Source organism: Euprymna scolopes, chromosome 25 (genome assembly GCF_053919585.1).
Source record: "Euprymna scolopes isolate OS-2025 chromosome 25, ASM5391958v1, whole genome shotgun sequence".
Classification (NCBI taxonomy): Eukaryota; Metazoa; Mollusca; class Cephalopoda; order Sepiida; family Sepiolidae; genus Euprymna; species Euprymna scolopes.
This window is the reverse complement of record NC_136506.1, coordinates 75,568,801-75,582,801: the sequence shown is the minus strand read 5'-3', so window position 1 is coordinate 75,582,801 and position 14,001 is coordinate 75,568,801. Positions and strand designations below refer to the sequence as shown.

The 14,001-nt window shown below is 33.7% G+C and overlaps 1 protein-coding gene across 4 annotated transcripts in view; it reads left to right on the top strand.

Moving 5' to 3' along the window:
- The window catches only part of LOC145247443 (WW domain-containing adapter protein with coiled-coil-like), a 220,044-nt gene that overhangs the window by 1,263 nt on the left and 204,780 nt on the right, over positions 1 to 14,001 (top strand). The window lies entirely within an intron of this gene.

Sequence of the window (14,001 nt, the reverse complement as noted above, 5' to 3'; positions counted from 1 at the left end):
AATTGAATACGTTGCCAAAACTGAGCCCCCATTTTGTGGTCACATTAACCCTGTAGTTGCTTTTTCAATTTTCAGTCGACTTTGACAAATTATATATTTTAGTTTCTGTGTACATATATTTTTCTTGTTGTTGTTGTTTGATATGTAACTAATCTTTTACTGGACTGAGTTTTGCAGCAGATGCAAAATTATAAATAAAAATTCTTGATCGCTAAAAAATTTCTTATATCATATATAAAATCCAATAAAATATATAAAAATGTATAAAACAAGTGATCAAAAGACCAAAATTAATTCTCGGTAAACTAATATTTTGCTTTTAAGACATGTCTCTTTTTCTAAAAATACACAATAGATAGATATGTAAATATATGTATATATATATATATATGTGTTTGACATTTATTGAGGTGTGTATGTTTTCAGCACCCCACCACCACCACCCCACATTCTATTTTCCAAATATACGATTATTCTATTTGTATTTTTTAAAAGTTGCATTGCATTTAAGTTAAAATACAGTGATAAAGTGAAAATATTCATAAAGATTAAATTAAATAATCGATCGTTTTAAGGCCTTAATATTTTGTTTTTCTAACTTTAATGTTAGAATTAAAATAAAATACTTCAAAATACAATTATTTAAGGGCAATAGATTCCAATTTAAAACCTATTTTTAAAAAAATTGTGGGGGGGGGGGTGATATTAAATAAAATATTTTTATTTTATTACATTATTATTATTATTATTATTATTATTATTATTTGAATAGCAATGTAGTTTTAAAACAAATTTAATAACGATTTTTTTTTTTTGAAAAGATGACATAATTATGAAAAAAATAAACCCTTGAATTTAAAACTTCGCTAAATATGTAATAAATATAAACCAGCTGTAAAAAAAAAAAAAAAAAGTATTAAAAAATTTTTCTAACAGCGTCCCCCTCCCCCTCTCCTGACACGATCTCTATTATATATTATTTTTAATAATTATCTTTTTAATCGTTTATAATCAAAAGAAAATTATTAAAAAGAACATTTATATATATATCTAAAATCTTTCTGATCGTAGTTTTTTAAATAAATTTCAACGAGTATTTTCTGTCCGATTTTGAATATTTCATAATATATGAAATACAACCGAAATTTTCTGCTGAACAAAAAAAAAAAGTTGAATTATTATTTTCAGTCTGCGCTTCGTACTCTGATTGCTGTATTTAGTAACTTAATCAAAATAAAATTTTAAAGATTTAGAAAGGTAAATACACGTTAAAAAAGAACCGTAAATGTAAAAAATAAAGTAAATATTACTTCGTCGGCAACGATTGTTATCGCCTTTCTTTCTTCTCCGACCGTCATCATAAGTCTCAACTTGGCCCGTCCCACAGGTTTTTTCGTTGTCGTCTTCGAGATTTCTATCGACGACTACTATTTAATTTTAAAGTAGATGATAGTCTTTTTAGTAAACATTCTAATTAGTTTCATTAACCATTTTAATAAATATGTATATTTAAAAAAAAAAAAAGTCTGCTTTTATTTTGATAATTACGAACACAAATGGGTGTGTAACTTGAAGTAGCCGTCTCTCTAAGAGTAATGAATTTCCAATTCTGTTGCCCGAAAGAAAGAACTTTCGATGTCTTTTCTTTTATTAATTAAATAGGTTATTTAAGATCTAATTAATTTCGTTTTCTTTTTTAATTACAATTTTTTTTTCTTTTTCTTCAAAAAAAAAAAAAAAAGTTTCGGAATTCTTAAATTTATTTTCAGTTGAAAATTGACAATTTTTTGTTATTCGGACTACTATTCTCATCATAGTTGTTTATTCACTACGTTTTAGCCGGATAATGATGGTTAGATTTACTGAAACGTTAATCTCATAATCGAGACGATAATATTAATCTAACAATACAAATTAAAAATCAATTATTTTATAAAAATGAAAATATTAATTTCAAATTGTCTTTTAATTTAAATTTTTTTTTTAACATAAACAACCTTATTTAATAATCTATAGCAGACGGAAATGGTTCTGTTTGATCCAAGAATAACATACTCCCCGGCAGTAAATCCTTCATGGGGAATGCTGACAGGTCTGCTCAGTGTAAGCTCAGGGCGGGGGTGGTGACTCCTCTTGTGTCAAACTTTGTTACAGTTGGAGCAGGTAAACAAACAAACTACTATGAATGCAAGATAACTCTTTTTTTTTTCTTTTTTTTATTTGAGAAGAGCGAAGTGTAGTATATGTTCTGATATTGCACTTCATCTCTGTTCTATCAGTGAGGGAGAAATCCTTCTAGACCGAGGCGCGGTTTAAAGTTTTTTTTTTTTTCTCGATCTCTAGAATGCCCTCTTTTGGGAAACTGGATTTTGTCTGCATTAAAAAAAAACCGACCTTGAGTCTAACCCTGACCTTGTTGCGGGGTGGGGGTGGGTGTCAAATAACTAGGTATAAAATGCACAGCTTTTTATAAAATACTTGTAAGATATATTTTATAATTCTTGTGCAAAATATATTTTTGTTGTGAAACTAATTATTTTCATAATTTTGATTGTGTTCTATTGAATAATTAAACGTTTAGATGCAAAAACAGTTTCAATGTGTACCCCTACGTGCTCCCCTTTGATGCACTGATGTATAATTGTCAAATAATCTGCAATACTTAAAGTTGATGAAATATGTGAACATAAAATCTTATATAAATAATGTACTAAGACATTTCGTATTTATCACCTTTCACACACATTAAAAATATTGATCAGCAGCACAGATAGTGACTGATGATTAATTTGATTTTGCTGATGGAAACAATTTCAACTTTATTTTACAGTGAATTGTTCCCAAATCAGATTCCATTGTTCCATAGTAGAATTGTAAATAGATTACAAAAATTGGCATTAGTTTTATTTATTTTTAGGAATATTTAGCTGACAATTATTTTTTTCACTAAGAAGAATGAAAACAAATTGCTAAATTTTAAATGAAGAAGAGACGTTTTATTTATATTCAAGAATATTTAGCTGATAATCATAATTATTTTTAAATAAAATTATTTTTCAAAGTATTGATCCTGACACATGCTTATTATTTCAAAAGAAATATTATTTATAACAGTAAATTATACGGATCGATGCAGAAAGCGCTACATAATTTCCGTTGGATCTCGCTAGTTAAAATGAGGATATTGTCATTCATTTTACCATTGGTTAGAAGTCTGACATTTTCTGGAATCTCTCTCCAAGCTTGGCTGTCTTGAGAATCAATTCTGTTGAAATTCCACTCTTTAAGATCCTTGTTGATGGTTTGCATTCATCCAAGTTTTTTTGGTTTTTATTTTGCCGTCCACTTCAAGATTTCTGCATTTTATATCCAAGAGATCACTCCTTTCAATGTGACTGATCATCGGGAGTTTACTAAGTTTTGATATATTCAGCCTTGCTAATAGGGTATCAGAGCTGATATGCCAGGTTTAATCTGACCTGACATTACATATCCATCATTGCTTTGTCATTATGCTGAAGACCGGCAAATCAGGACTGCTGGAGGCTTTGCACTCACCTCCTACAGCATTATATTGCTATATACCTTTCCCTGGATGTAAGAAGGATGGTTTCATGTGTCACGACTGGCAATGCTTTGCGGAACTTACCCCATGCTAGAGTTTACAATCACCCCAACATGGGGGGAGGGGGTCCGTTATTAAGGCAATAAAAAAGAAAAAACAATATACTAGTGGAAGATTATTTATTGCAGACTATTATCCTCACCTTTTTATTAGTTGTTATTTCACAACGTTTCGGCCAACTATTCTTCTGGCCTTCACCAGATGGTAACCGTGGGAAACGTGAAACAACAACTAAAAAAGATGACAAAGGCCAGAGGAATAGTTACTGAAACTTTGTGAAACAACAACTAATAAAAAGATGAGGATAATAGTCCGCAATAAATAAACTAATAAATAATACTCATCTCAATAATGAATTCCAATTAAAAAAAATATATATATAAATACTATTCAGTACGGACCCAACCATGGAAGATCAGATAATAAACGTGGATTTATAAGACCAAAAAAAAAAAAAAAAATCTTGATTGCCCTTCGGGGCCCATGGCACAGTGGATAGACGTTGAATGTCTACGGTTCCAGTTTCGAATTCTTTGAAGATAGCGGTTTCAATCCTACCCAAAGCTAGCCAGAGGCTTACTTGGCCAAATCATGGTGAGACAGCAACAACTATGGATGGCAGTAATTGCCGAGAATACAGTTAGGAGATTCGAAGTTCCTATCTCGCCGCAGTTACCACCTGACGAAGGCCAGACGAATAGTTGGCTGAAACGTCGTGAAACAGCAACTAATAAAAAGATGAGGATAATAGTCCACAATAAATAATACTCATCTCAATGGATTCCAATTAAAAAAAAAAAAATATATATATATATATATATACTAGTAGAAGAGTTTGCATTGCACAGGATTGATTTAGGGAGCTAATGTTCATGAGAATTCATGAGTTACCTCAATCTGAATCTGAAAATCCTTCTAAATTTAGAGGATATGTAGACTTTTTAAATATTAAAGATTGTTCCTTGGTTCCTTTTAGGTAAAAAAGGATTTGTTTTGCACGATTAAGGTCTTTAATTGTCGGGTTCGATAAGTTTTGAGATAGCTTTGTTACAATGTAACATATGTCAGGCCTAGTGGCGGTCATCAAGTAGATGAGGCTCCCTACCATTTCCCTGTATATTTGATTATCTATGGATTTTGTTTCGGTCCCTATATTTTTATGTCCATTTCGACGGGAGTTGAACGTGGCTTAATTTCTTGCATTCCGAACTTGAGCAGAATTTTTTCAATGTATCGTGATTGGTTCATAGTTATAGTTTCATTTTCACAGGTAAATTTTATACCGAGGAACCATGACAGCGTCCAAGATCGGCCATTTTAAATTTATTTAATTCATTTTTAACATCTTTTAAAGTGTTGTCACAGTTTGAGGCGAGTAATAAATCGTCAACCCAAAAAACCAAAATCAACAATTTATTACCTACATTTTTGGTATACATGCATGCGTCTACGGGACATTGCTTGAATTCCTGTTCTATTAAATAATTATGAAGTGTTAAATTCTAATTGTGTGCACTTTGTTTTAGTCCATATAACGATTTATTTAATTTCCACACCCAATTTTTATTTTTCATTTTAAATCCCTCTGGAGGGTAAATGCAGATTTCACAGTCAATCGGAGCATTTAAATAAGCATTTTTTTACATCCATTTGATGTATTTTTAAATTGTATTCAGTGGCAAGTTGTAATAAAATTCTAATTGTTGTTAAATTTGTCGTTGGTGAAAATGTTGCAAAATGTTCCACTCCAGAAATTTGTGAAAAACCTTTCGCAACAAATCTTGCTTTAAAAGTTTCACTGCCAGAAGCTGTGATTTTTTTTTTTTTTTTTTTTTTTTTTTTTTTTTTTGAAAAAACCCAGCGTGGAGAAATTATATTTTTATCTGTTGGTTTTGCCATTATTTCGTATGTGTTATTTTCAGATAAAGCTTACAATTCAGATATCATAGCTTGTTCCCATTTTTGATGATTTTCTGAATTAATCGCCTCATTATAACTTTCCCGTGCGCTGTTCAACGAGTAACAGTAATCCACGGCCTAATCTTGTATCTTTTCAATTTGTAAGAAGTCTGGCCTTTTTCCCTCCCTTATTGGGTATCGACGTGTCTGGTTAATATTTTCGTCAGAAGTTCTACTGTAATTGTTGTCGTTATTAATATTTTCATTGTGATCGATTAAGATGCTAGGTAATATTTCATGTTTTTCATCCACTGAATCGCCATTTTTAAAATTTAATGTATCATTGAATTTTACACATCTAAACCTTTTTATGGCATTTTTGGTTGGAAAGTAGATTAAATATGCCGAACTGTTTTTATCGTATCCTGCAAAAATACCTTTTTCGGTTTTAGTATTTAGTTTACTGGTGTTTTCTATAAATGCAAAACAATCAGAACCAAATAGATGCATTCTGTTCATTTTAGGTTTTACACCGCAAAACGCTTCATACGGCGTTTTTCCTAGCCTCTTATTGAACGATCTATTTCTGATATATGCTGCTGCCATTAAAGCGTACGTCCATAAAGTATGCGCTAATTTTGATTCGATAAGTAGGCATCATGTCATCTCAAAAAGGGTTCGCCATGCCATTTCAGCGGTGCCATTTTGGAAGCGGGGATATGGCGCTGATTTCTCATGTTTAATACGGTGGTTAATCAATAAAAGTTCAAAGTCTTTACTAGTAAATTAAGTCCCATTGTCTGAGCGAATACATTTTACTGAACCGTACGGGGCAATATCAGCTAAATATTTCTTAGTGGCGAGAATAGTGTCGGATTTTTTTTTTTTTAGAAAATAAACTATAATTAAACTGGAAAAATCATCAATAAAGTTCAAAACGTACCTTAGATTATTTCTCTCCATCGGGCTTATCGGACATGCTAAGTCACAATGCACAAGTGACAGAATTTTCCTAGCTTTTTTGTCTGGCTTATATATTTTGTCATTTTCCCCTGTGCACACACATCACAATTTGGGAGATTGTCTGAAGGTATTATTTTCATGCCTTCGACTACATTTGGTAATTTTTTAATATCAGCTGTATTGCAGTGTCCTAGAATTTTATGCCAGGTTTCCAAGTCATGACAGGCAGTTTTTGAGGGAACCATACTTTTTAAATAATATAATCGGCCATTTTCTTTAATATCAAATACAGTTCCATTGGGGTGTATCAATTTTGACTTATTTTGGCCAAATTTTATATTTGCGCCTTGTTTAATTGCAGCCTGCACGGAAAATATGTCATGTTTAAATGTAGGTATGAACAGAGCATTTTTTAGAATACAGTTACAGATTTAGCCTTTATTATTTTTTTAGGGATATTTTAGCATCGCCGCTTTTCAAGACTATATCATTTCTTTGACTACCGTTGGCAAGTTCGACAAAATGACTTTGTGGATTAAAGTTTGAATCAAAATTAATAAAATCAGATTCCTTGGTGATAACGTGTGCTGTAGCACCACAGTCTACGAGGAGATTTTTAACGTTTGTGGTATTGTCAAAGTTACATGTGAATAGAAATGTATGTTCTTCCTCAAAGTTCTCAACATTTTTTATGGAGTCCATTTTAGAGCGTTTATATCGACATTGGAAACTTTTGTAGTTGGGTCGTCCACAATTATAGCAGATAATTTTATTCTTTTTCTTGGTAAAATTACTTTTGGAGAACATGTTGCGGTGAGGTGCGTAATTTGGTGGTGTCTGCTTTCGAGAAGCATTTTTGAACTTCATAATATTGCTGGAGTTATTATTGTCCACAAGCATACGATTAGTCTCTTCGTAACTGCGCAATGCCACTTTAAATTCGCTGAAATTTATGGGTTTGTCTTTCTGAGTTATAACAGTTGTAAATGGTTTAAAATCGGCTGGAAGTCCCTTGAGGGTCATTGATATCAACAAGCTATCGCTTATTATTTCACCTGAGAGTTTTAAGGTATTGGCGGTTGTTTCTGCCCTTATAACGTAGTCAGTAATCGTTTCATCCTCGTTACATTTCAGATGTTAGTTCTGTATATAGTGAGATAATTTTCGGTTTCCCTTTTGATAAATAATGTTCTCTTAATATGTTCAATGCTTTCCGTCCATCATCCAATGCGTCTCTTATAATCAGACAGACTTCTATTGTCTAAGCATTGAATCAGTTCTGCAAAAACAGTCACGATCTTTTCGAGAAATTCGGGGTCGTTTGGATTCTCTGTTGGAGATTGTATCACTTTGTGTAGTTTTCGAATCCTTAGATATCCCAGAAATTTTACCTTCCACAATTCGAATTTAGATTCCGATTCTTCAAAGAAAAGACGATGGCTGGCCGCATAACCTGTTATGTTTTGAGACATTGTGTTGAACAAAGATGGCAGCGTAGTTCAGACCAGTAACCAAGATGGCGGCCAAGAATCAAATGCAGTCTGTGGCGTAGTTAACGGCGAACTGATTGAATTCAAAATTCAACAATTTTTATAATAATTTTGAAACGTTTTCATTGGTTGTTTAGCACAAATGATTGACGAATCCATTCGTCTCATACCCCCATTAGGAGTCAAAAACATTTTACATAATTTGGATTATTCAAACTACTGTTCTCATCTTTATTCTCATAATGTTTCAGACGATGCAACCTCTGACTTTTTTTGGGTGTATCTTGTCAAACTTGAAAATCTGAACAAAATTTCAAACACAATCCATTATTTACTCCACATGCTCTTGTTCCATTGGCCATGACTGGGTAAAAATCATTTGTAATTTGCAATTGTATCCTTAGTATCGTCTCTACAAGATACACCTGAAACGGTTATATTAACTGCAATGTTGTGAGAATAACACTGAAGATGATTCCAGTAATCTGAATAATCCAAATGCCAATGCCCTTTTTTGCCCAGCCTATAAAACCATATTTTTATGTTTCTGATTTTTTAGAATGAGGATTGGACTACTATTCTCATTTTGGTATCTATATTCATGAGGTTTCAGTCAACTAACCGTGACTTGTTTCAGGTGCATGTTTTTAAACTTTGGAATGCATAATAACTATGCATCTGAAGGTTGAGGATATGAGTTGCATCGAGATTAATGATGGGAATGCTACAATGGATGTGTAATAAGAAACAAGCTTAGATCTAATGTACAAAATAGGAGACTTCATTGAAAGAATGGATGAGAGTTCTTTGATTAGATGTGAAATAATTGAGGTATGAGAAGTCCAAGAAAAACGTGAGGATTAAGATAGGTTAGTTTAGGCGTCAATTTATAAGAGTTGTTAAACACATGCCAGCATGTAAAACAGGTGTTAAACTAAATTTGATGATCCAGATAAGATTAAATTTAAGGCTCTTAAAATTCATACAATGGAGTGATAGTTAAAAAAACATTGTTTAATAATTAGTCAACTGACTTAGTTGAATTTGGACCTTAGAATTCACCCTCATCTGTTTGTTTCCAAAATTCTCAATTACTCATTACATTTTTATGAAATTTTTACAACTACCCAAGGGAGAAAATGTAACATTCTTGGATTTTTGATAATAATTTTGGTTGCATCCCCAGGGGTTCAAAAGTGGTCAAAATGGCCAAAAATACCACTTTTATTTGGACACCAATAGCAATGGCCAACGACACTTTATCTGAGAGTACATCTTTCAAACTCCTTGGCCTAACGTTCACAGGAAACATAAGTTGGAACAATTACATTGAAAGCATTGCCAGGGCTGCTGCAAAGAAGGTAGGCTCTCTCTACCGTGCTAGAAACACCAAAAAGTATCCTGTATCTCTATAAGGCCACCATTCGCCCATGTATGGAGTATTGCTGTCATATTTGGGCTGGTGCATCTGCTACTAGTCTCTCCCTCCTGGACAAGGTTCAAAAGAGTCGCCAATCTGATAGGCCCTGAACTGGCATCTAAGCTTCAGCCTCTGTCCCATCAAAATGTTGCATCCCTCTGCCTGTTCTACAAGTATTTTAATGGAGAATGCTCTGACGAACTGCAAGCACTTGTGCCCCCACGACATTAAACACCCTCGACAAACCCGACAGACAGCTAAATCTCACCCCCACACAGTAGAGATCCCTAGATGTAAAAGATCTTTCTACTCCAGTAGTTTCTTCCCCAGAACCGCTAGATTTTGGAATTCCATTCCAGGTCCCTGCTTCCCCAACTGTACCTATGTGCAGAAGTTCAAGCGTAACGTGAACAGACATCTTGCTGCCCAAATCTCCACATAGTACCCCAGTAGATGTTACCCCTGATAGTAGCCCCCTACACCAAAGTGGCAATATGCCTTGTTTGGGGTGAAAATGTAATAAAAAAAAAAAAATACTCTTTTCTGCCCATTATATTTTGTTGAAAATTACCCCAAAGCAAGGCCACATGGATATACATCTGGAAACATAGTATTTGACTCTACAGAAGCGCAATACCTTGGTTGCTTCATTACCGTTTATTCAAAAACATGATAAAGGCATCAGTCAGAGGACCATATAGTTTTTGGCTTGTTTGTTTTAAGTTTTCCAGAGCTTGTAGATTCCATCCTTGCTGCGGGTGATGTTGATTACAAATCACATGTTAACACTTTTATCTGATCATTACTGACAGAATAAGAACAATCTACCTTCGTTCATTAAATAAAGAGTGTTTAAAAGTCCCTACTTTTTTTTATTAATTTTTATAATCAATTTGGGGTATGACTGAAAGATGTACTCAGTATTGATTGGGTGGGAAAGATGTCTTATTAATTGGGATAGATTTGTTCTTTAAGCCATCAAGGCACTTCGAGCTTTCGACATTCCTGAGTGAATCTTTATTTACATTTTATTATTTCTAAATTTCTATAATTTTAAAGTTATAAATAAAATAGTCAAAACCAGATCTTTTTATGGATGTCAAGTGCAAATGAAGACATTATGATATTGTACCTACTTTGATCAAAATGAAGTATACTTAAGTACCCCGCATTTCAGAATGTATAGGATTAAGGGACTCTATTTCTAAAACACCATGGTATATAAGAGGAAGAAGAAAAACAAAAGAACAAACTGTCCAATTTCCTGAAGATGAATATTTTACTATTGGAAAATTAAAAAAAAAAAAAATCAATTTTATTTTTAATAAATATCAATATTTATTAAAAATAATTCCACACTTGTTTGCTCTTTCTAACCATTAAATTTTCGATTTTTTCAAACAATGAATTCCTTTTTACTAGGAAGATTTTGTGAAACAAATAAATAGATGCAATCTACAACTTTATATATTGTGAATGTATCTTTTGAGTCCATGTTGGGAAGAAGGTATTGACATTTTGACAAATAAGATAACTTGAATAACATCTTGAACCTTCATTTTATCTTTTAAATAATTCTATTAAATGGGATCAATTTATAGGATTTATTTACAATTCTTCCAATTCTTTTTAAAATGAAAATTTTTTTTTTTTTTTTTTTGCTCTGGAGTTTCCTCTGTAACTAATTACAAAACTGATAAACAAAATCCTTAGTCCTTTGAAGACAGATGAATATGTAGGTTCTTTGATATGATGAGATAGGATTTAAGAGCATAAATGAACTATATGGTTTAACTTTTGCTTGTAAATTATTGTCTATGCATCGGTTTGAAAGCCTACAAAATGAGTTTGAAGTTGAATTCTCATGGTAAGGTAAGCATGTCAGCCATTTTTAATTAATTGCCTTGTATTTGCTTATGACATTTGAAAATTTACAAATAATTTTGAAGCCTTTAAGCTGTCAATTAGAAATTCATTATAGTGTTTCGTTTCATCTCAGTATCTATTGTTGAGCAGTGTCCGAGGTATCCCACTGATCTGCATCAGAGCACACCTCACTCAGGGGACATTCTATGAGGATATGTGCAATAGTCTGCACATCGCCGCCACAAGAGCACTGAGCATCCAGTACATAGCCCCATTTGTGCAGGTTGCCTTGTGTTTTGGCAAGCATCGCTTGGGCCTGGTCGAATGTTACCCACTCTTTCCAGGAAGGAGTTCAGAGCCTGCCGGAATAGCCTTGTTGCTGTTGTCTTTGACAGATTCATTCCAACAATGCAGGCAGAAGGATGTTGATGTTGTTTGTCTGAGGCCTGTGATGGTGGCAAAGCTCTTGTGGGATGGTAGTCAGTGTGACATGTGGGTCCTGTATGACCATGTCCTGTCGCGTGTCATAAGTCGAGACAAGTTGGATATAGGGTATTTTCCAGGCCTTAACCTTCCCAGGTGATGTTGAGCATCCTTTGGGCTAGATGATTCTTAAGATAGAATAACTTTTACCTGCATTTGGGTTGAGATGCCACTTGTTGTAATATAACTGTGTGAGCACTTGTATCAATTGATCTTCGATAACTTTGAAGTCATTTGATTGAGTTGCAAGGCATATTCTGCATAGATGAATCTGAGTTAGATGGGACTCCCTAGTTGGGGCAGTCATCCTCACATGCATGAACCGTTCATAAAGATTGAATAGGACACAGCTGTTATAGAGCTTCAAAACCCACTCAAGTGTTCTTGGGCCAAAGTGCTGTATCATCTAGGTACTGATGTCATCTAAATCTTGTCTAGTTTAAGATGTTTTATGGCATCTTTAAATTCCTCTAAAGTAAATTGTAGGAAAATGTCATCTGATTGTTCCATGATCTTCATTTCAATCTTCATCTGCTTCAGGCATCCACATTCCTTATTCACTCGCATACCGTTCAACAGCAGTTAATTGACAACTTGATTAGGAGTTACCTTAGCCATTCTTTGCTGTAGTTGATTAACAGCATATGAGTCATTTCAATGTTACTGACGACCTCTCTTAACGTGGCTTAGTGAACTCAAGTGATTTGCTGAATTCAAGCATGTGTGCAAAAAAGGGGATCATGGTAATAGTCTGCAATGCACTGCTTGTAGATCACCTTACTGAAGTCATCGAGACCTGAAATGTAGTTCACTTTGCAACTCCTTCTTGAGATATTATTCTTCGCACACTGCCATACAGAAGATTGAAAAGATTCATATCCACTTGAGACAGCAAGGATAGTGATAATGTTATTTTCTAGGTTCAGGGCGAAGCTTTCTCAGTTAGCTCTACGAAAGGTAAATTGGGGTTTGATGGTGTGATAGGCTGGACATATAGTTTTTATTATAATGGAATGGTGCTGGGACTTGGGTATTGGTTGGCTCATCTAGAAAGTAATTATTAGTTGAAAGGTAAACATTGTCTCCTGCAGCCCTGTCATATCAAAGATTCGAATATATAATTAGAAGGAAGAAAGAGTGGATTAACATTTCATTCTTATGAATAGTAATTCCATTTTTTAGCGTTTTTTTTTTTTTATAGCTTGTGTGTGTATCTGTATCTATTGAACTGCATTGAGAGCAGGCATAAAATGTTGTTGTTGTTCACTCTGATGTCTGGTCTGGTGCTTCCAGATCAGGCTGTCTGAAGATTTGGCTTTCTGATCTAAAAAGTATAACAAACTTGACGCATAAAAACTTTTCCCAAATTATTAGATTTTACATTGAATAAACTGAAAAGGATTGATGTACTATCAAACAAAACAACCGGACCTGATGTCTGGGATACTTGCAGCGATCTAAATGTTCAAAGCAGATGATGTGTGTGTATGTGTGTGATTCATAGACAAACTGTTTCGTTTTGTATCACACAACTCTTCAGTATGGATAGACTGGCACCCATCCCAAGCCAAAACTGAAACCTACAACTATCTAGTTGAGAGTTGTAAAACTATCTAGTTGGTAGTTCTACTCTGAGCTATTGAATCTGTGCTTGTAAATGATATCTACAATATTTTTATATAAACATTGACCGCCACTTTTAAAGTGCTCCATTTGTTTATTTACAAAGAACTTTGCATTATGCTAAATAAAAAGCAGTCAATGTTATTTAGACATACACACACCTGAGTCATCCAGCAATTGATAGTGAAGCATACAGATTCAATTTGTAGGATTAGCTAGGTCTTGAGAAGCCTTTCTTCAACATACCCTACTAAATGGAGCAGGTTATACCTTTGCATTGTCAAATATATATGATTACCTGCAAAACCATGTTGTTCTCGGAATCAGATCCTCAATTTGTTGATGAGTGCAACTGGAACTACTGCCACCCGTGGAATAGCAAGATTCATGATCAAGTTTTACTCCTCTAGATCCACTGTGTTCTTTTTATGCCCCTGCATGTTAACAGGGTAATCTTGAAGGGTGTGGTTCCTCACCAGGCACTGACGGTCATTCATTATAGAGAGGCTATGTTTTACATATTACATAATGCTAGGATGTATGAACCCTAGTGTAAGGCCAACCCTGGAAGCCTATTGGAAAAGATACCCTTCTGCGAATACATGCACATATCGTCAGAATTTGAAATTAAG